Raw genomic sequence first — 24392 nt, forward strand, 5'->3', positions numbered from 1 at the left:
TGCAGCATTATCACAATAGTCAATAGATAGAATCACCCAGTATAATATATTACATTACATAACAACCTAGTCACAGGAAAACTAATACCTACCATCGGACTTCATGTATATATGGAATTTACAAAAAGTTAAACTAATATGCATGAGTAAACACTAGATTGTTGGAGTGATAATATTAAGGAAATTTTGGTCAAGAAACAAAATTTATACAAGAATAGTAAGTTCAAGAAATAATGTACTGTATATTTTAAATTTTTAAGAAATTAATTTTAAATTTCCTTACAAATATAAACATTTAGGTAATGCATATGTTTAAGAGCCTCACTTAACAATTCTATAAATCATGCATATATAAAAATATCCCATTTTGCAGCATAAATATATAGATTTTTTTCTTGTCACTTAAAATGAAGTCATAGCATATTATTTTCATATCTGTATAATTTTAAAATGAAAAAATAATTAAAACAGTAATACAGAATTTCAAAACAAAATAATAAAAGATTAACAATGGTTAATACACTTCATACTATTTTCTTCAAAGTAGTTGTTCAGGTTATAAGATATAGGCATAAAAATGATCAAGCAATCAAACAATGGGAGCACAAACTGTGCTTTTTGATGAACTAAGAGATTAGTAGTACAGTTATCTATATCTACATATCTATATCTACTATATCTTCCTTTCCCTTCTTTCTTTTCTCCTTTCTCTTATCCCAGGTGTTCTTTCCTTTTGAAACATTTCTTTCCCTTTTCCTTTCCCAATATCTATTGTACATTATGAATCTTATTTATTCTTTTATTTTTTATACTAGGGAGGTATGATACCAATTTTACACATGTGAGTCTGACTTGTTTCACATATGAGTATGGTCTTAAGTACATTAATTTACCTATAAACCCTTGAGTTTATCATTGTATATGGTTGAGTGGTATTCCATTGTATAAAAATACCAAGTTTTTAAAAATCTATTCCTCAATTGATGGACATTTGGTTTGTTTCCAAGATGTGGCTATTGTGCAGCTATTAACATGGGTGCATATATATTATTATGGTATGTTTTTAATTATCTGGGAAAAAAACCAAAAGGAAATATTTAGGTCAATTTGGACTCCTAATCCCAGATTTTGAAAGAATATTTACACTGATTTTCATAGTTGTTATACCATTGTATACTCTTACCAACAGTGGAAAAATTTTCATCTTACCCTACAGTCCCTCCAGCATTTGTTATTGCTTGATTTCTTGATGACATTCTTCCCTGAGTGAGATGGAATCTCTGTTGTTTTAATTTGTACTTCTTGAATGACCAATGCGTTGGTTACTTTCTCTCATTGCTGAGACAAAACAATCAATTCCCAAAATAAAAAAAGTAAAGGTTTACTTAGCTCTCAGTTTGTGGAGGTATCAGTCCATACTTGACTGGCTCCAGGGCAGGGTAGTTCATGGCAGAAGGCAACAGGTTATGGCAGCAGTATATACCAAAAGCAATAAGAGAAAAAAGGGAGGAGCACAGAGAGAAGACTCGTTCTGTCCCTTACATTGTATATAGGCTACACCCAAATTTAGAGTGGGCATAGCACTCACAGCTATAAATCCAGCATTAGATCATGAATCAACCATAAATTCTAGAATCCTGTTCCTATATCCAGTAAACCTGCATAATTTGTGAAAGAACTATCTTTGGTGACTGTATTACTTTTACTGCTTTTTCATAGATTGTCTGACTATTCTTATGTGCTACACTTTATAGGGGCATGTGGGTTTCAGGGGACATCCAGACACAAACCATAACAACCAGAGATGTTGAACCTTATATATATATATATATATATATATATATATATATATATATAAACTTAAACCAGTAAGTTGCTATAAGTCTATGAGTATAAAAAGCAGTGTGTGGATGGTGTGGGATACATACATCTATACAGAATATTCCTTTACTACCAATTTTAAAAGTTCATTTAAAGTTGTTTTTTTGGGAAGGGAGAACTTAGAATTGATCTCAGGACTTTGCACTTGACAAGCGGGTGTTTCTGGGCTGAGCTCCATCCCCAGCCCCATTTGAAACTCTTAACACTCTAGAAAAATCACAGGGACAACTAAACATTTTTAGGGGTTAGTAAATTTGAGGACTGCAAAAGAAACTTTATTGTCAGAAAAAATCGAAAATGTAGGATACACAGTGGCCATGGAGAAGGATTATTGCAACGTAAATAAAAAAGAAATTTTATCTGAGAAAACAATAATATAGATTTGTGACCAGTAGCTTCTCAGAGAGAAATGAAATGGGCAGTTAGAAATACATAGGCTAATTTTAATAGGCTTAGAAATTCTGATTGGTCTTCCAGAGCTTTTGTTGACAATATAACAAGAATAAATTTACAATCTAGTTTGCTTAATTTTTGTTTTATGGAAAAAAAAGATAAGACAAAATTTCATAAAAAAAACAAAATAACTATAGTTAATATGTTGCATATTATTATCTTTAAAGTGGTTGCTTAGGGCACAAAATATGAGTATAAAATCTCTCCAGTTTATTTTAAAACAAAACTTCCTTTTTAATAAACTAACAGACACGAGTAGCATAACTGACTTGCATTTTCCCTTTTCCCTACTCTCTTTTCCCCTTTCCCTCATCTTAGTTCCTTTTTCCTTCTGAGTAATTTCTTCCCATTTCACAATATCTATGTTAGAGTTTAGATCTCATTTAATCTTTCCATTTCTCACACAAGGGAGACATTATATGATGCTTACACATGTTCTATTGTATAAAAATACCACGTATTTTGTTGTTGTTGTTGTTATTGTTGCTAATGTTGTTTATGGACATAACATTTCATTAGAAGACAGCCATGCTCTCTTGTTTATAGATTATGACTGCTCTCATACTATAGCACTGGTTGATACCAGAGCTAAGTATTTATAGTAGAGACTAAACAGCCCCAAAGCTTCCTTGTTTCCCTCCCACTAATGCTAATAAAATATTTACTACCTGGCCAGAAAAAAATGTTTTCTGACACCCTAATGCAGTCTTTATTTTGTAGTATAAAATGTACAACCTTTCTCCTACATTACTCTGAAGGATTACTGGTCTCAAGAATCTCTGCAGTATAGCACATCTTTTCATCCATTCCTCAGTTGATGGGTTATTGGGTTGTTTCCAAGAATTAGCTATTGGATATTGTGCTGTGGTATGCGTTTTCAGTTCTCAGAAGATACCCAGAAGGGGCATAGCTGGGTTGAACGGAACCTCTAATCCTTGATTTTTGAGGAATATCCACAGTGACTTCCACAATGGTTGCACCAGTCTGCACTCCCAACAATAGTGGAGAAAGGATCTTTTGGCTCCGCCAAGTTTGTACTCCTGATTTAATGGATTTTGATATCTCAAATAAGTTAGTGACATTAAAATAGTAAAAATGTTTTCAATTCTGTATGCTTAATAAAACTTCTCTTTAATACAAGTGAGTTCCAAAATGCCTGAGTAGACTTACCAGTGTTTTACCACTTGAATTCCAAATGAACCACTGGCCATTACATGTCTCATATCCAGTTTGTTATTATTTCTTTTAGTCCATCAAATCAAAAGTTTACCATTAACTCAGAGTGCCTGTACCATCCTGCATGCCGCACCCAATGACTAAGAATTCCAGCATTTTCTATCCTCTTCAGCATTGATATTATTGGTTTAGATTCCAATATTTCTAACATGTATGTTCAGATCATTGTCCAATTAATTAAGTTGTTCATTTTTTTCATTGTCAAGTATTCATATTTTTAAAACACACATAGATTTTAAATCACAGCCTCTATTAGACTCTATCCTTTTTCTGCTGTGTAGCATCTCTACTCACCTCACGCATTACCAGGGATTTCCTCAGACCTTGCCAATTCTTTTTGCTTTGTTTGTACATTTGCTGTTACATCAAAATTTATCAATTTGTCCAAGGCCATATGGATTTTCTCCTGCTACCTTCTAGAATTTTATAGTTCTGGGCATTATAATAAGTTTGTGACCCATTTTGAATTAATAAATTTTATGAAAAGTATAAATCTTCTGCCTTATTTTTTATAGAGATTTCCAGTCAAACCAGTCAAATCATTTGTGAAAGAACTATCTTTGGTGACTGTATTACTTTCACTGCTTTTTTATAGATTGGCTGACTATTCTTATGTGCTACATTTTATTTTATTTTTATTTTATGGTTATCCTTTCTATCAGCTGATCCTTGTCCTGATAATTGTGACTGTACAGTCAATCTTGAGGTCCATATGTTTCCTTTAATTTATTCCCTCAAAAATTCAATCACTTGTTCTTGTTTTTTGCCATTCAATATAAACTTGTAAATCAAATGGTAGCATCCAAAAATAACTTTCTGAGATTTTGATTGGGGTTTTATTAAGTTTATAGCTAAATCTGGGAAAGACTAACATCTTGATAATATTGTCTTTTATTTGTGAGTGTACATTAATTCTCTACTTATTTATTTGCTTTTATCAGAATCTTTTGTTTTTCTCCAATAGATTTTATTCATAGTTTATCAATTGTATAATATATGTTTCATTCGGGAGTTGCTAACTTAAAAAGCATTATGTTTTTAACTTTAATTTCTTTTTATTGACGATATATAGGAACAAGTGAAGGTGATTGGCTTTCTGAACTTTATATGTAGCAAACTGTTTAGAATTAATTATCAGTGCAAAGATTTGTGCGACCTACTTTTGGATTTTTCTACTTGGACAATTTTGCAATCTGCAAGAAAATTAGGTTTTATTTCTTTTTTCTCAACATCTATATATTTTACTTTTCTTTCTTATGCCATTGCATCAATAAGGACTGTTGCTGAAAAGTAATGGATACCTTGTTTTTAATCTTCACAGAAAACTTTCTCTATGAAGTATGTTATCTGTTTTGTAGCTCATGAAGATGTTTTTCATCTACTTCAGAGAATCTTTGCTAACTTTAGCTTTCTTAGAGTTGTACATAGTAAGTGACATTGGAACAAGTAATTTTTCATGTTAAAGATAAAATTTTCTAATAGAAATGTAGATATCATCTAGCTAAAAGCATTCACTTTCTTCCAGGATCATGTGCCTTTCTCTTTGAAGAACTATGACTAGAGTAGTCTATGATAGTAAAGTCAGCATACGGGACAGAGGTGGAAATCTACATTTCCACAATTTATGGGACCAAAGGTGATGATATTTTTTCTTGGCTAGACAGACTTTGCAGAGGAAAGTCTTTTTTTTTTTTTTTTCACCATGGGTCAAACTTGTGACACGCACCTGCAAGATAGGCGCTTATGTCACTGAGCTAAATCTCCGGAACCAAGAAGGCCAAATTTAAGTCATCTTGAAAACTTTTCTTTTTGAAATAGTATCCTGGGAGGCAAGATGATCTCAGAAGAAAGGATATTGTTTTCGCCAGATTCAGCTTCTGAGGGAGATGAACCCCAAATTGTGTGACAACCCTTATTCTCTTTTATTGCTTAAAACAGGAATTCAGGGTTCTCAATTCATAGGTGACACCAGATGATTTATATGTGCATTGAAACAAATTTATGATTAGAACACATAAAATGATACTTAAAAGAGAAAATAAATTAATATACAAATATTTTTTTTAAAAAAGTAGAAAAGTAGCCAGCGATATAGCTTAGGCAAAAGCGTCTGCCTGTCAACCTCAAGATTGTGAGTTTGATCCCTTGTACAAAAAAAAAAAAAAAAAAAAAAAAAAAAAAAAAAAAAAAAGCCGAAAAATAGAATCTGAAATACACAATACGGAAAAATGTACAATAGTTTGAAAAAGTTTCATGAACATTCCTATCATTATATTCATCCTGTTCTTAAATTCTTTCTGTAGTACTTAAATATACATTCCAATTTGTATGAACAAAAATATAATCTTTGCCTACAAATAAATACATAATCCAAAATTCTAGTATAATTTTACAATTATAATAATTTTATATAAATCTCTTAGCCCTAGCTTTTCTAATCTTTATTCTTTTATAATGGATTTGACTTAAAATTATTGCTATTTCTATTGTTATTGTCTATTTTCCCCCAAAAGAGCAAATGGTTCATGAGATTAAAAGTATTTCATGTTAAGAAAAAATGGTAAATTGTTCCTCTTCCAAACAGAAGTTCCAGATGTTTGCTTTGCAGCACTCCCACTATCTTGATAGTGTGTGTGATGGTAAACCATTTTTCCAACTTGAATAAAAATGTACCCAGGGGAATTGAGTCAGCACAGTTTTAGGTGTGGCTAAGGGCATTACTGAAGACAAGAACCTGGGTGTGGCTGGCATGGAACAGTAGGCTTGTTCTCTGAATGGAGGAACAAGGCAAGAGGAAGAATGGCTTGTGCATCTTGGAGGAAGTCTGTTCTCTCTTGGAAGTGACCCACTGCTGTCAGTGCACACTCTTCACGCTTCCCTCACAGATTCTCCAGCTCTCCGTTGCAGTCCTTGTATCCTCCTGATAAGGACTCACAAGGGACGCTACAGTGAACTGCAAGCCTTCAACTGGATCCTTCAGGTCAGGGCCCTGAAAGACCCTCTTCCACACTTAATATATAGTGTATATCTTGCCTTAAATATGTTTTTCTCGTATGCATTCACTGATTCAGAGTGAGATCAGTTTCGATCTACTTATTAAAGAAATAGTTTTTCTTTCTCTTTTGCAACTTTTTCCATTTTTCTGAGAGACTTATCCATTATTTTCTTGAATATATGATTTTGGATTTCTCTTGATCATTTAATGCACACAGTGTGTTAAAAGAAGGAACTCTGGCAACAAAAAAACCGAAAGTTCCTTCTGGTAAAATGTTCCAAAAACAGGCACATTTCGAATCTATTATTTAACTGTATTATTTTGCCAGCAGGGAGCTCTAAAAATGCTTACAGAAGATGAAAGTCAAGGAAGACACAGAAATAGATCTTAACAACTAAACTGTTTTCCAGAGGCCCTGATATTAACTGAAATTGTTTATAAGACCAATTTGTGCCTTGGGCATTGTGCTTTTACAGCAAGTAAAAGCAATAAATAACTCAAAAAAGTTTTTTTTTTCTTTTTTTCTAACTCAACTGATTTAGCTCCCTGACTTTCTACTCCTGCTCTTCATTAGATGGTGTAAGCAACCATGTGTTATTCTGGTCTCTACCCAAGCTCTCCATATGGTCAATTTGAGAACAATTTTGTCTTTGTCAAAGAAAAATCAGGGTCATTGAAAAGCAAGGCACAAAAGGGAGAGCATATTTGGCTTTAAATCTGAAGACACAGGTTTCAGAGTCTGATTTCTGATTCTGCTGTTACAGTGCTTTGATTCTGTACAATATTTCTCAGAACATCACTTTTGTTTGCCATGAAAGTTAAATAAAATCAAAGATAAGTTGTATGGAAAATTAAAGAGCATTGTTTTCTTTCTAGTGAGTCTTCCAGTAATTTATAGTCATTGATTATTTTATCTATTATATAAATATAAAAGAGTAATTAACATATAATGATTTCAGGATGCTGAAATCTTAGAAATAACTCCAGTCATTAATGGACAGAAAAACTCCTTTTCTGAAAGTTATTGGTGGTCTTTATGTGTCCCACCTGTAATTTATATGTTATATGTGTCTGTGTGTTATATATCTCTGATTTTATCTTTGTTTATGTTTTTATACTTTAAGGTAATTGTAAGAGATTGGCACTAAGATAAAGTCATAGATTATAAAAGTTACTTAATAAACATTACTCAATGAGCAACATCGACTAGTCTTAGTTGGTGAACACCTAACTGTGTTGCCTTTGTTTTTGCTTATGCTGTTGAGCTATATCCCTGGGCAACTGTACCACTTTAATATTCAGTAAAATATTTAAGTCATTTGCAGCTAATTTTTGGTATTTAAGAACAAACTGTTATGGTTGATATACTGTGTCAACTTGAGAAGTTTAAAAATTTTAACTGAGAGACTCAACAGGGAACCAGGATCCTTACTTTGTAAATATCCTCATCCTGTGTAGGAAGGCACAGGGACTTTGTGAGTGCTACACTCACCCTAGAGTAGGGGGGTGGCCTGAGGACAAAAAAAAAAAGGCAGGAGAAGAGGCTTGTTCTTCTCTTTTTTGTTCTGGCTGCTGCCTTGAAGTGTTGCCCCACTGACATGCCACCCTGACTTACAGCCAGCTAACTATGTACAGAAACCTCCAAGAAAATTTAAGCTAAATAAACCTTTCCTTTTCTAATTTTAGGTGCCAGGTGATTGTTCCAGCAATGAGAGAAAAGTGACTAAGACACAAACCTTTCAAACTGGGCATGGTGGTGCATTCCTGCAATCCTAGCACTCAGTAGGCTGAGGCAGAAGGATTGTTGAGTGCAAGACCAGCCTGGGCTACAAAGTAAATTCAAGGCCAGCCTGTACTGTATAGTGAGATCCAGTGTCAAAACAACAACAACAACAACAAAAGGGAACAAAAGTTGCTGTTGTATATATAATATTAAGTAAGTATCACTACAGTTTTATAGTTTGAGGTTAAGTTTATGCAAAATGCTAAGATTTTATATTTTCTATTCAAAATACTTAAATAAAACCTTAATTAAGCATAGCTAACCCCTACCTACACTTACTAGGAGAATGATATTACTTAAAATTTCTTTTAGTTCATTCTATTTACTTTCATTAAGTGACTAAAAGTCTTTCTTCATAATAAGATTATTTGGGTGTCTCATAATTTTTCATAAAGGAATTGGTGTGGTTTATGTTGAGTAATGGTTTTTTTCACTTAACACAATATTTTATGGTTCATCTCTGATATAAATTTGCATATTTTTGCAAAAGCGTTGCTCTTCTAACTTTATATTTTGCAAATATAATTTCATTGGGGTTGCCATTCTAGGCGAACACTTTTTAAATAATTATGTTTGCGGATTGTAAATTTAACCTTTCTATACAATTTTAAGCATTTATTTATTTATTATTTACTTAATTATCCATCACGGTAAATAAAATCAAAGTCTCTTTTATTCTAAGCCTGTCAAGTGCCACTAAACTCAATCTCAGACTAATTCATTTTGTGTACATCTCATCATTCTCTTTCTGGAATATAGACTAAAAGGACATCAGGTATTTCTTCTTACTCATAATTTCCCTTGATTTTTTTTTTAAACCAGAGCCAAAATAGCCTTTAACCATACCATATTGAAAGCTTGGGTATAGGATAGCATACTATATGCATGTTTAAACAGTTTAATGAAAAAAAAGTACAGGACATTAGGCAGCTAAGTCACTTGAGTTTCTTTTACTTTATCCCTTGATTCTAGAAAATTTGTAGAAACTTTATGTTAAAAAATGTCTTCTTTAGCTAAATGTAATTAGTGTAAATATAACCTAATAGTTTTTAAATATGGGTACTTGTACAACTAATTTCTAGACATTCTGTTTAGAAATTTCAAAATTTATTAACTGCTATCAATCATTTCTTACCTTTTAATCATGTATTTTGTATTTTTAAAATTTGAAATGGAAAACATGAAGATCATGTTCTGCACATTACTATTTCTTATATTGGCAACACTACAATCAGGCCAGATTTTTACTAGTCTCATAGAATGGATTTTCCTTTGCTTTTGATGTGAGATAATGATCTTTGGAATTTTATAGTAATTTTTGAGGCCTAAACAAAATCACATTCATCCAGGAATCACCGTATATGATTTGTGTTTATTAGATATCTAAGGTTACAAACTTATGCATAGTGTGATATGAGGTAATGTGAATCAATTCTCAAATTACACAAGGGAACTGCTGTTAAGAAATACTAGGGGACACAATTTGTTAGGGCTTTATCAGCAACTAAATCGAAGGCAGTAAATTGAGCCGCCCTTGTTTTTTCCTGACAGGGCTTGTTTCTTGCTTATCAACTCATAATATCCTCTTCCTGCTGCCCTATGGTCTGTGCTGGCGTCACTGGTTTCACTTTCTGCATGAATCTAAAGAAGCTCTGCATCAACCACAAATTGTATTGAAGTGGTCATTTAGATGTGGGTACTATTAGCAACATGAATTTTGGTTGTTCTGTAAGTATCGAAGCTACCCACTTCAGTGGAGTAGTGACCACAAACTTAACGCTGACTTCAGGACTGATTTATTTATGCCTCTGAGTTGGCATGTAAATTTTTTTAATTTTCACTCATTTTTCTACCCCTCAAACATTTGTGACATTTTGTTTTTATGAATAAGTGTTTCCAGCATCATACAATGGGAATTTTAAAAAATCATTATCAATTGATATATTATTTAGCTTTCACATTGCTTGGGCAAAATGGGAAACATCCACATTTTAAAAGAAAAGAGGAGTTACTCTTTGTTTTGCTTGCTTTATGTGAATTGTCTTTTCCTTTTTGGTATCTCTATAAATGTGAAGACACTGTATTAAAATAAACTCTTTATACAAACAGTATATATTATATTCCCTGCCTTCAGAAACATGTTTTCCACTGTAATTATGAACTTTGAATTTCATTCCTGTAGATATGTCTGTGTGTATATGTAAATCAATTTAAAGTGGCAGAAAATTCAAATCAATTTATATGAGGAAATTCAGTTAGACTTAAAAAGTAATTTATTTTAATTTGCATACTACACACTTTTACATGTACATACGATGGAAGCTTTCAACCTAGTCAGTTTGCTAATATGTGAAATCAATGTAGCCATTTATTTTAGACATCTACAATACAAACATTCCACATTTTGTCCCATTAACTGACATATTTCTTAAATTTTTGACTATCTTGCTTCAAAAAAATTCATCTACACATATTTCAAATTCACCCAGTAGAATTTCTAAATATCTTTTTGCATGCAAGAGCATAACTACAAGAAAACTTTCATGGTGGTTAATTATACTTTTACTCCAAATAGAAAGACTTTTTTAAATGTAATATAAAAATTATTGTTTACTTACATACTGCTTTTCATAAAAAAATGCCTAAGGCACAGCATGATCCGTTTGTCTTCAAAACGTGAGACACGGAAGGAAGAAACTATTTTCATAGAAATGCATGTCAATTTTCATAAATAAAAATGTATTAGTCCTTGTAAAAGAAAAATGCATCTTGAATAATATCTTTCCTGTAGTTATTTATAAAGTCAGAGAAATCTGACTTATCTGAAGAGAAGCCAGAGAGGAGCTAATTGATATTTTGGTTTGTGGCTTTCCAGGTCTCAGATCTGGGTGACATTTTGTTTGGAATGTGAAGAGAAAATGGGACAAAATTTGAAAATAATACTTTTTTATATTTTACTTAGGATCTAGAAATATGGTTTAATTATTAAATTGAAACAAATATGGTGGTTGTTTTGTCAGAATACTTAAAAATGGATTGAAAAGCCTACTAAAATTAGTATATAGAAGACAGAAAAAATGACAAAAACTGAAGGTGGATGTGGTAGGTCAGGCTTGATTAACTGTGTCAGCTTTAGTTGCATCCATTTATTTATAAATATCGCAATGTGATCATTCTTTATAGCTGAGTAGCACTCCATTGTATAAAAATACCACAGTTTTTTTATCCATTCCTCAGCTGATGGACATTTAGGTTATTTCCAAGATCTGGCTATTACAAATTGTGCTTCTATAAATAGGGACGCACATACCGCACTCTGCTATGATGTTTTCAGTTCTTTTGGGAATATGCCTAGAAGCAGAATAGCTGCATCAACTTGAGACCATACTCATAAGTGAAATAAATCCAACTCACATGTATAAATATCGTATAGTCTCTCTAGTGTAAGAAATGGTAAGAGTACATAAGAGTTTATGGTAATCATGACTCCTCATTGCATTGCTTTAGAGCCTTAAAATGTTCCCATTCATAGTTGGAATGGTTTTATCTCGGATTGTTTGATTTTATTATCTGTGACGGTATGAACAGCTATTTTGAAGAAAACAAGACATTATAATAGCCAGTGATGATTTAATATCATCTTGTTTTGAAGTCCTACCACGCTTTTGTTCTTCTGTTTCCATTGGTTCTATCATGTTACATCTTACTGGATTTTATTATGTATTATAGTATAAACAAATCTTTTATGGACAATGAGATAATATAGTAACCATTTTTCATTTTCTGTTAATCGGTTCTGAATACCCTGTAATACTTCCATTTTCTTTAACGGTTTTATAATATTTTGTTATGTTTGATACTATTGTGTATGAAGGTATACTCAACTATTTCAAAGAAAGAGACATTATGGTAACTACTGATATATCAGGTTGTCTTGTGGTGAAATACTGTGTTGCTTAAATTGTTCTGCTTTGATCTGCTTTGTTATGCCCTCGTTTATCTCAATCTCTTTAAAATAAAATAAAAAAATTAAAAAATAAACTGTGTCAGCTTTATTGGTTTGGAATTTGCTCCAGTTGCTGGTGAAGCCCATTTAAGTGTATATCTGGCATCACAAAGGCCATCTGACATATTTGGGTATGTGTCACTCCTCACCCCTCCCTTACTCCTCTGGCACTGTTTTCCTCTTCTGCTTCCTGGCTGCCAGAAATTGAACACATATATACCCTTTTGCCTGCCCCCGTGCAGTGATATTTTGATGCATATAATGTACTGCATTCTGTTTAAATCAGAGTAAAGCTGTATTTCTTCTGACACTTTTATCTTTTCTTTATAGGGAAAACATTCAGAATATTTCCTTTTTCCTGCTTTGAAACACACAGTATTTTATCCTATACACTTGTACATCAGAATGTCTTACTCGCCTTTATCCATAAATTACTACTAAGTGGGTAATTTTTAGAATAAAGAATCATGCTGTACTTAAATGAGTAAAAATGACTTTTATTGTGGCTCCTTACTTTTAAATCTCGCTTTATAAGCTCACAAATTACAGTAGCATCTCAGATATTAAACTTAATTTTTTCCACAATTCTGGTCACAGAATTTGTTCCAAGATGCTGGTTGCAATGAAGTTTGCAAATCAAAGAAACACTATGTTGTTTATGTAGATTAATGTATTGTTATACCAATGATTTCTTTCAAGTTTAATTGGCCCACCTTTTCCACTGCATATTCTTCCTTCCTGTGGTACAACTATTTATATTTAATAACTTTTTCACATGCCAACGCACAAGAGTTCAAAGCCCTATGTGTGTATTTTTCTTCCTTGGATTAAATATTATTAGTTGTCATAATTGAAGCAGTTTGATAGGAAATATCTCTAGACAAATTCAGTGAGAAAAGTAAAAAACTGCATTAAAAATGTGAGGCAATATATTACAGACCTTGGGGCTAAGGAAGACAACTAATCTGATACTGTATTTGAAATGAGATAGGGATTTGTGGCCACAGAAGCTGGTAGAAATTGTTAAACATTTAGCCAACTGCCAAGACCACACTATGAGTTAGAGCATGTAAATTTGTTAGGCACCGCAAAGACAGAATGTTACTTACTGCACTGCAGATCTTTTCTCCAGAATTACTCCAACACTCTCAAAAAGAATATAAGGCAGAGCCCAAAGCACATTTCCTCACCTGTGGGTATGGAAAGGATCGGCAAGCATGGTCCATATTCATGCTGACATGGCTCTTGGCTAAGCCTGTTGGCCTTGGTGGGCTGCAGAAAAAGACATTTGTGTGAAAGGTCCATTCACATATATCAGTTTATACCACTGGTGTATAAAGTAGCAGACAAATAGTGTAAAGCAGCTTTCAAGAATCTCCTTTTAAAATTTTGAAATTTGGGAGACTATAAGATCATCTCTTCTGGAGCTCAAGGACCCACCCAGAGCCCAGCCCCACTGGGCTGCACTTGGCAGGTTTCAGGCCTGGCCAGAACATGCCCAGTGACCTTCTCCCAAACCAGGAAACTCAGCTGGCTGGGGTAAGTCTGTGCGCCATCTGGAGCCCCGGGGAGACTTTAAGAACATCTCTTCCAGAGCTCAAGTACCTGTCCAGAGCCCAGCCACACTAGGCTGTGCTTGGCAGGTTTCAAGCCTGCCCAGGACACACCAGTGACCGTCTATGAAACCAGGAAACTCAGCAGATGGCTAGGGTAGATCTTACATGCCACCCTGAGCCCTGAGAGACTTTAAGATCATCTCTTCTGGAGCTCAAGGACCCATCCAGAGCCCAGGCACATTAGACTACCCTTGGGAGGTTTTGTGGATGAACTATATTACTCCCAGTGACTTTCTTCAATTATGGGATTTGAGATTAGATAAAGTGAGTTCCATGGCATTGGTTTTCACCGGGGGAGAGCTTTAACCTATCATTCACAGTGGCGAGGTGCCTGCTCAGCTACCTAGAACACTGAAGGTGGCACAGGAGGGCATGAGGGCCTAACAGGACCAGGACCAGCAACTCCCATTCAGTCCCAGAAGCCCAGGGTACATGAGATGATTTCCAAAACATTCAGGGAACAACACTTGAAGCACAGAAATATAGAAAAATGAAAAAGTTAAAGACTAAAATGCAATCTCAAATCTCCAGCCCATTCCAAGAAACCTTAGGAGCAATGTATGTAGAAAAAATATAAGCCATACACCTGAAATACCTGAAATAATAGCATCTGAAATAAAGAACCAACTCTGGGAAGCTTTAAAGGAATTCAAACTAGAAATAAATTCCCAGGTAAAAGAAGAAATGATAAAAGAAATGAAAGAGATGCTGAACATATCTAAAGAAGATACAGTTTAAAAATTCGAGGAGCTAAACAAAAAGATAGAATCCCTGGATGAACAACATAAGAATCAAAAAGAATACATAAAGCAGATGCAAAGAGATATACAGGAAACAAAAAATTCTCTTGAAATTTGTAAAAACCACCTCAATGAAAGTGAAGATAGAATTTTAGACCTCGAAGACTGGATTGCAGCTAGTGAACAGGAAAGGCAAGATCCTTTAAAAATAACAAGGAATCAGAAAATAACAATTCAACAGCTGCAAGATGATGCAAAGAAAAACAACATATGATCGATAGGGATAAATGAAAAAGAAGGGCACAGCATAAAGGATATCAAGAGGATATTTAGAGAAGTAATAGATGAAAATTTCACAAACATGAGAACAGAAACTGACATCAGTATCAGGGAAGCATATTAAACTCCAAATAGTTATAACCGAAGTAAAACTACACCCAGATATATAATAATCACCATCCCAGAAATCCAATATAAGAATAGAATATTGAAAGCTGTCAGAAAGAAAAGATAGATCACCTATAAAGGAAAACCTGTCAGAATCACAGCAGAATTATCAGCACAAATGATAAAGTCAAGAAGAGCATGGAGTGAAGTATTTCAGATCCTAAAAGAAAAGGATTTTCAACCTAGATTGATGTTCCCTGAAAAACTGCACTTCAAAATCAATGGAGAAATAAGATACTTCAATGATAAAAACAGCTGAAGAACTTTGTAATCATCAAGTCAACCCTGCAAAGAATACTGAATGACAGTTTAGATACACTTAGGAAAAAACCAATAAGCAAACCAGACAATTAAACAGAACAGAAAGATAAAGATTCAACACAACAGCAGAACCACAGCATATTAATAATAAACCCACATATAACAGTTATAACCATTAAAGTATATGGTTTCAATGCACCAATTAAAAGAAACAGACCGGTAGAATGGATCAAGAAACAACATCCAACCATATGCTGACTACAAGAAACCATCTAAACCAAAATGATCCTCACAGACTGAAAGTCAAAGGATGGAAAGCAATACTTTATGCAACAGGAATCCAAAAAAAAAAAGCAGTGGTAGCTATTCTGTGTGCAGACAATGTGAATAGCAAACCAAAAATGATCAGAAGAGATAAAGAAGGTCATTACATACTGTTTACTGGAAAACTTCAAGAGGAAGAGATAACAATCTTACAATATATATGCACCAAATTCCAGAGCACTAAGTTATATAAAACAAGTATTAACAGAAATGAAAAACCAAATTGGCAGTAACACAATTATAATAGGAGACCTGAACACGCCATTGATGCCAACAAACAGATCAACCGGACAGAAAATCAGCAAAAAAATAACACAACTGAATCACACCTGTGAACAAATGGACTTGATAGATATATACAGAGTGTTCTATCCAACAACATCAGAATACACATTCTTCTCAGTAGTACATGGGACACTATCTAAAATAGATCATATATTAGCCCACAGAACAAATTTATAATAAATGCAAAAGAGTTGAAATTATCCCTTGCACATTATCAGATCATAGTGCCATGAAATTAGGAATTAATGATAAAAGACACAGCAATAATCCCACAAACACATGGAAACTTAATAACACATTCTTGAGTCATCTGTGGGTCACAGGGGAAATTAAAGAAGAAATTAAGCAATCTGTATTACAAAAATACAAATATAACAATGGAATCTGTGGGATGCAATGAAAGCTGTCCTCAGAGGAAAATTTATTGCACTTAGTTCACATATCAGGAAAACAGAATGAATACAAATAAATAACCTGATGCTACACTTCAAAAAGCTAGAAGAAGCAGAGCAAGATAAGCGCAAAGCCAAAAGAAGGCAAGAAATTATAAAAATCAGAGAGTAAATTAATGCAATGGAGACTAAGAAAACAATCCAAAAATCAATGAATCAAAGAGTTGGTTTTTGAAAGAATAAATAAAATTGATAAGCCCCTAGCCTACCTTATTATAAAAAAGGGAAGAAAAAGCTCAACTTCTTGCAATAAGGAATGAAAAAGGCGAAATCACTACAGATTCTGTAGAAATACAGAAGACCATCAGCACCTATTATGAAAACTTCTACTCTCATTGGCTTGATAACACAGAAGAAATAGATAGATTCCTAGAAACATATGAAGTACCAAAGCTAGTCAAGAAGATGTAAAACTGCTGAATAACCCAATTTCTACTAATGAAATTAATAATGTAATTAAGTCCTTACCTACAAAGAACAGCCCATGCCTAGACAGATTCACTGCACAATTCTACAAGAAATATGAAGAAAACTTAATGCCAATACTCCTCAAACTCTTCAATGAAATCAAAAGGGAAGCAATTCTTCCTAAGTCATTCCTGGAAGCAAATATTACTCTAGGACCAAAACCTGAGAAAGACCCAACTAAAAAAGAGAACTACTGGCCAATCTCCCTAATGAACACAGATGCAAAGATCCTGAATAAAATATTGGCAAATAGGATGCAGCTAATCATTAAGAAGATTATATCCCATGACCAAGTGGGATTGATTCCAGGCATGCAGGGTTGGTTCAACATGTGCAAATCAATAAATGTAATCTACCATATCAATAAAGCCAAAAATAAGAATCATATGATCATTTCTATACATGCAGAAAAAGCTTTCAATAAGATCAATTCATGTATGATAAGAACCTTGCAGAAAATTGGAATAGATGGTCTTTACCTCAATATAATAAAGGCCATCTATGACAAACCAACAGCCAGTATCATATTAAATGGCCAAAAACTGAAGGCCTTTACCTTAAAATCAGGAACAAGACAAGGAGGTCCCTTATCACTGCTCCTATTTAATATAGAACTGGAAATACTAGCCAGAGCAATTAGACAAGAGAGAGAAATAAAAGGGGAAAAGATAGGAAGAGAAGAATTTAAATTACCATTATTTGTGGATGCCATGATACTCTACATAGAATACCCCCAAAACTCCATTGAAAGACTCCTAGATATAATAAATAAGTTCAGCAATGTAGTGGGATACAAAATCAATACTCAAAAATCAATAACATTTCTATACATTGAACAAAAAACCACAGAAAGAGAAATAAGAGAAGCCACAATCTTCACACAAGCAACTAATAAAATGAAATATTTAGGAATTATTCTTATGAAAAAAGTGAAAGACCTATATAGGGAAAATTATAATACACTGAAAAAAATTGAAGAGGATCTCAGAAAATGGAAAGACATCCTTTGCTCATGGAGAAGAAGAATAAACATTGTGAAAATGGCCATACTCCCAAAACAGATTCAATGCAGGGAAAATTCCTCTGCATTTCCCTATATAGGGAAAATTATAATACACTGAAAAAAAATTGAAGAGGATCTCAGAAAATGGAAAGACATCCTTTGCTCATGGAGAAGAAGAATAAACATTGTGAAAATGGCCATACTCCCAAAACAGATTCAATGCAATCTCAATAAAAATACCATCAACATACCTCATGGATCTAGAAAAATCACTCCTCAAATTCATTTGTAATCAGAAGAGACTAGAATAGCAAAGGCAATTCTAAGCAGCAAAGACAAAGCAGGAGGCATAACAATCCATGACTTGAAGTTATACTACAAAGTAACTGTTGTAAAATCAACATGGTACTGGAATCAAAACAGAGCGGAAGATCAATGGAATGGATTAGAAGACACAACCACAACTACAAACACACTCAACCACCTTATCTTTGATAAAGGGGCCAAATATGTTCACTGGAAGAACGACAGTCTCTTTAAAAATGGTGTCAGAAAAACTGGCTCTCAACATGCCGAAAACTAAAACTAGTCCCATGCCTAGCACCATATACTAAATTAAAATTTAAATGGACCAAAATGCAAATATTAAAACAGAAACACTAAATCTATTGGAAGACAAATTGGGTAAAAACCTTGAAGACATAGGGGTGGGTAGAGAATAAATGAACAGGAATCAAATTGCACAGGAAATACTTCCCAGAATGAGTAACTGGGATTGCCTCTTATTAAAATATTTCTGCACGTCCAAAGAAATTTCAAGAATAGTGAAAAAAAACCCATAAACTGGGAAAAAAATCTTAGTGAACTCTCCCTCAGACAAAAGACTTCTATCTAAAACATATAAAGAATTTAAAAAATCAGACCCCCAAAATTCAAAGATCCAATCCAAAATTCAGCATCTGAGATGAATGCACAATTCTCAGATGAAAAAATAGAAATGGCAAATAAATATATGAAAAAATATTCATCATCATTAGTCATTAGAAAAATGCAAATTAAAACCACATTAAGATTCCATCTCACTCTTGAAAGAATGGCCAAGATCAAGAAAACTACCAATAACAGATGTTGTAGAGGCTGTGGGGGAAAAGGAACTCTCCTGCACAGTTGGTGGAATCGTAGACTGGTGCAGCTGTTGTGGAGGTCAGTCTGGAGATTTCTCAAAAAGCTGGTGTATTGGTCAGGGTTTTACCAGAGAGAATAAATAAAACCCAGGATATACAGAAACAAGATTGGCTTATGATAGTCTGTCACAGAGTCCAATGAGGAAGCAAACAGAGGATATCTATGCACTGGAGGCCGAAGGATTCAATCCAAGGTCTGGAGTTCACCCTAGTGTCTTGTGCAAGTCCACACCAGCAGGCTGATGGGTCTGCAACAGAAGGCCAAAGGCTCTGTAATGAAAGTCTGAAGAGTCTATGCTGGAAAGTTGAAGTCTATACTGAAAGCCAGGAGGTGAGGTCCAAATCAAAGGTCAAGACTGGAACTTCTCTCAAGAATGGAATGGATTCGTTCTTCCTCCTCCCCTTTTATACCTCGAGGTGATAACCCACCCTAGGGTGGGTCTTATTCTACATCCTTGGGGTAGAATTGCTAAGCCCATTTAGTTAGCTTCTAACTGTCTCAAGTTGACACAATCAATCAACCACTACAATCCACCCCTTGTCAACTTGGAAACCAGGCACATTTCTTTAAACTAGTTCCATATACACAAACATGCATATAATTTCACCTAACATGTTATAATTGTCCCTCATACAAATGGAAACACAATAATTCCCCTACCAAAATACACAATGTAACTTTTCTTTGGTTGATGTTTATTCCTATCAGTTCATAAGCTTAACATTATAACACAAGTTTAACAATTCCCAAAACACAGCTTTAAGTCTAACATTATGTTGCATTGAAAGCATATTTGGGGAGAAATAGTAATCATAATCCTCTTTGCTGTAACTGATCATGGGGTTGTAGCTTGTATTTATAATTTCCTTCTTCCACTACCCATTTTGTATTCCCTTGGCCTTCAGCAAGCACCTCAGCAGGTCTCGGTTCTTTCCCCAGTGGAGTGATACATACCTTCATTCTTGAAGGTTCTGGACCACTTGTCACTTTGTCTGGATTAGGTTGCTGTAATTTTCCATTAACCTTAATGACAGGGCATGGTAATACTAATAAGTGCCCTAAGGAATCTTCTGCAGTTCATGTATATTCTTCTTTTCCTCCATTGTGGAGTACTAATCCAACTTCTCCTTGGTAGTCTGGGTCAATCACCCCTGACAACATTGTGACTCCCTTTTTAGCTTGTTTCCTCAGAGACATGAGGAGACCAAGATGACTATTCAATGGTACTATTGTCGTAATTCCTGGTATAAGCCTCCCCCCTCCCACTGGAACCAAAACTTCTAGGCCATGAAGTTATGGGAAGAGGAAGCAAAAATTTTGCTAGTGATCACTAGGGGTGATGGTGAGTGGCACCATTCCTATTTCCACCCCTTGATTCCTGGACCCATGAATCCTGGCTATGGGAGACACAGTGCCATATAATGCACATCGATTCAAAGCATATGCAGCCTGTTGAAGTACTTTACCCCAGCCTTGCAAACTATTGCCACCTAGCTGGCATTGTAACTGTGTCTTCAAAAAGCCATTCCATCTTTCTATCAATCCAGCTGCTGCTGGATGGTGAGGGACATGGTAGGACCAGTGAATTCCATGAGCATATGCCCACTGTCTCACTTCTTTAGCTGTGAAATGGGTTCCTTGGTTAGAGGCAATGCTATGTGGAATTCCATGATGATGGATAAGGCATTCTGTGAGTCCACGGATGGTAGTCTTGGCAGAAGCATTACATGCAGCAAAGGCAAAGGTATATCCAGAATATGTATCTATGCCAGTGAGGACAAAGCACAGTCCCTTCCATGATGGAAGTGGTCCAATATAATCAACCTGCCACCAAGTTGCAGGTTGATCACCTCAGGGATTGCTGGCATATCAGGGACTCAGTGTTGGCCTCTGCTGCTAGCATACTGGGCATTCAGCAGTGGCTGTAGCCAGATCAGCCTTTGTCAGTGGGAGTCCATGTTGCTGAGCCCATGCATATCCTCCATCCCTGCCACCAAGGCGACTCTGTTCATGGGCCCATTGGGCAATGACTGGGGTGGCTGAAGAAGGAGATTGGCTACTGTCCAGAGAACAAGTCATCTTATCCACTTGATTATTAAAGTTGTCTTCTGTTGATGTTACCTTTTGGTGAGCATTTACATAGGAAACAAATATTTTCATATCCTTTGCCCATATAGAGAGGTTTATCCATATATCTTTTCCCCAAGTATCTTTGCCTCCAATTTTCCAATTATGTTCCTTCCAAGTTCCTGATCATCTGGCTAGACCATTGGCTATAGCCCATGAATCAGTATACAGTCTCACATCTGGACATTTCTTCTTCCAGGCAAAATGTACTACCAAGTGCACTGCTCAAAGTTCTGCCCACTGTGATGATTTCCCTTCACCACTGTCTTTTAAGGATGTCCCGGAAAAGGGCTGTAACACTGCAGCTGTCCACTTGCGGGTGGTGCCTGCATAAGGTGCAGAGCCATCCGTAAACTAGGCCCTAGTCTTCTCATCCTCTGATAACTGATCATATGGTACACCCCACAAGGCTATAGGTGCATGCTGGGAAACTGAAGGCAACATAGCGGGTATAGGAGCCATAGGTATTTGGGCAACTTCCTCATGTAGTTTACTTGTATCTTCCAAGCCTGCTCTGGCTCGATCACGAATATACCACTTCCATTTAATAATAGACTGTTGCTGGGCACGTCCAACTTTATGACTTGGTGGGTCAGATAATATCCAGGCCATGACAGGCAACTCAGGTCGCATGGTGACCTTGTGTCCCATAGTCAAGCTTTCAGTTTCCACAATAGGGCCCAATAGCAGGCCAACAGCTGTTTCTCAAAGGGAGAGTAGTTGTCTGCAGAAGATGGCAGAACCTCACTCCAAAATCCTAAAGGCCTCCACTGTAATTCACCAATGGGGGCCTGCCAGAGACTGCAAACAGCATCTTTGTTACTGATACCTCGAGCACCATTGGATCTGCTGGATCATATGGCCCCAGTGGAAGAGTAGCCTGTACAGAAGTCTTGACTTGTTGCAAAGCCTTTTCCTGTTCTGAGCCCCACTCAAAATAAGCAGCTTTCCGAGTCACTCTGTAAATGGGGCAGAGTAAAACACCTAAATGAGGAATGTGTTGCCTCCAAAATCCAAATAGGCCCACTAAGCGTTGTGCCTCCTTTTTAGTTGTAGGAGAAGCCAGATGCAACAATTTATCTTTTACTTAGAAGAGATATCTCTACATGCTCCACACCACTGTACTCCTAGAAATTTCACTGAGGTAGAAGGACCTTGAATTTTTGTTGGATTTATTTCCCATCCTCTGGCTCTCAAATGCCTTACTAATGAATTCAGTGTGGTTGCTACCTCCTGCTCAATCAGGCCCAATCAGCATAACATCATCAATGTAATGGACCAGTGTGATATCCTGTGGCAGGGAAAAGTGATCAAGATCCATTTGAACCAAATTTTGACATAGGGATGGTAAGTTAATATACCCCTGAGGTAAGACTGTGAAGGTATATTGCTGGCCTTGCCAGCTAAAAGCAATTTGTGAAGATGTAGAGGTGAAGCCCACGGTACAGTGGAGCCCCCAGAAGTTTAGAAAAGCCAGAAACATGGATGATCCAAGAAAAGCTGCAAAAAAAGCGAGCAGAGAGGATTTAAGAAAAAAGCTTCAGGAGTTGAAATCGCTGGAAGTGCCATGAGGGTGGAATCACCCAAGGCTTTTGGAGATTGCAACTAGACTGCTTCAGATGCTGGAACTCTAGGACTTAATGTTTGCCCTGCTGGATGTTGGACTTGCTTTGTTTCCAATACTTTATATTCCCCTGTTTGTAACTTTTGGAATGGTAACGTTTATCTTGTGCCTTTGCATTTCAGAAATGTTTAACCTTGTTTTCATTTGTACTGGGACTTACAGTTAACAGTTTGCCATAGATCTTGGAGGAGCCTTGGGACTTGGACTGTTCAGCGATGCTGAAACTTAGGACTTTGGCAACTCTTGGAGTTGGACTGTCTTTTGTATAAAGGATGTACATGAGTCCTGGGGGCTAGGGGTGGAATGTCATGGTTTAGGTCTATGTCCCCAAGGCCTCATGAGTTTGAATTGTGCATTTGTTATTCGTTCATTGTCTAGTGCTTGGATTGATGGTGCCAGTGCTCCACCCACAAAGGGGTGGAGCCAGGATGTGATGTAATGGCAGGGAGAAGGTGTGTCTTGCTCTTTACTAGTTCCTGCTTTCCTGTTGGCGGCCGCCATGAACTGCGGCCCAGCCATGCCCACCTGCCTTGGAGCCAACTAAGTGTGGACTGAAACCTCCAAAAACTGTAAGAAATAAAAACCTTTCCTTTCCCAAATTTGGGATTCAGGTATTTCGTCTCAGTGACGAGTAAAAAATAACTAAGACAGCTGGGATTGGAAGCCCCATTTTACCCAGCTTTTCCACTTATAGGCATATTTCGAGAAGATCTGAAAGCCTCATACCACAGTGATATATGTGCGCCCATTTTTATGGCAGCACAATTTGTAATAGCCAGATCTTAGAAACAACCTAAGTGTCCATAAACTGAGGAATGGATAAAAAAGCTGTGGTATTTTTATACAATGGAGTACTACTCAGCTATAAAGAAGGATAACACTGAGATATTTATAAATAAATTGGAGGCAAAAAGTAACTCACAGCTTGAGACCATATTTATAAGCCAAATAAACCAAACTCACATGTATAAATGCCAAATAGTTTCCCTAGTGTAAGAAATGGTATGAGTACATAAAATAATGTGGTAAACATGATTCCCCATTATATTACTTTGAAACCTTATGCTTTCATTCATTATTTGGGTGGTATTATACTGGTTGTTGGATTTTATTGTCTGTGATGGTATGAACAGTTATTTTGAAGAAAACAAGACAATATAATAGCTGGTGCTGATTTAATACCATCTTGTTTAGAAGTCTCATGAAGCTTTTGTTATTCAGTCTCTATCGGTTTACCATGTTGTATCTTATTGTATTTTATATGTGATAGTATAAACAAAATCTTTTATAGACAAGGACATAATATAGAAACCTTTGTTTGTTTTCTGTTAGCTGATTCTAAATACCCTGTAATACTTTCATTCTCTGGAATGGTATTACACTGTCATGTTGTGTTTGATGCTATAATATATGAAATTTTTCTCAAATATTTCAAGGAAAGAGACAATGGTATCTACTGTTACATCTGGTTGTCTACTGTTATGTCTGGTTATCATGTGGTGAAAC

At 35.4% G+C, this 24392-nt stretch overlaps 1 long non-coding RNA gene and 1 pseudogene across 1 annotated transcript; one reads left to right on the top strand and one right to left on the bottom strand.

Moving 5' to 3' along the window:
- Nucleotides 1–6382: 6382 nt before the first annotated feature.
- LOC134470384 (uncharacterized) lies at nt 6383–12333 on the top strand. The gene is made up of 3 exons (XR_010039235.1): nt 6383–6550; nt 8252–8501; nt 9900–12333. It is a non-coding gene; the product is annotated as an uncharacterized LOC134470384 (long non-coding RNA).
- Nucleotides 12334–19945: 7612 nt separating this feature from the next.
- LOC106027294 (uncharacterized) lies at nt 19946–22709 on the bottom strand (annotated as a pseudogene).
- Nucleotides 22710–24392: the final 1683 nt, after the last annotated feature.

Source organism: Cavia porcellus, unplaced genomic scaffold (assembly GCF_034190915.1).
Source record: "Cavia porcellus strain 051 isolate PalLab524CR breed Dunkin Hartley unplaced genomic scaffold, mCavPor4.1 scaffold_14, whole genome shotgun sequence".
In the NCBI taxonomy this organism is placed as follows: Eukaryota; Metazoa; Chordata; class Mammalia; order Rodentia; family Caviidae; genus Cavia; species Cavia porcellus.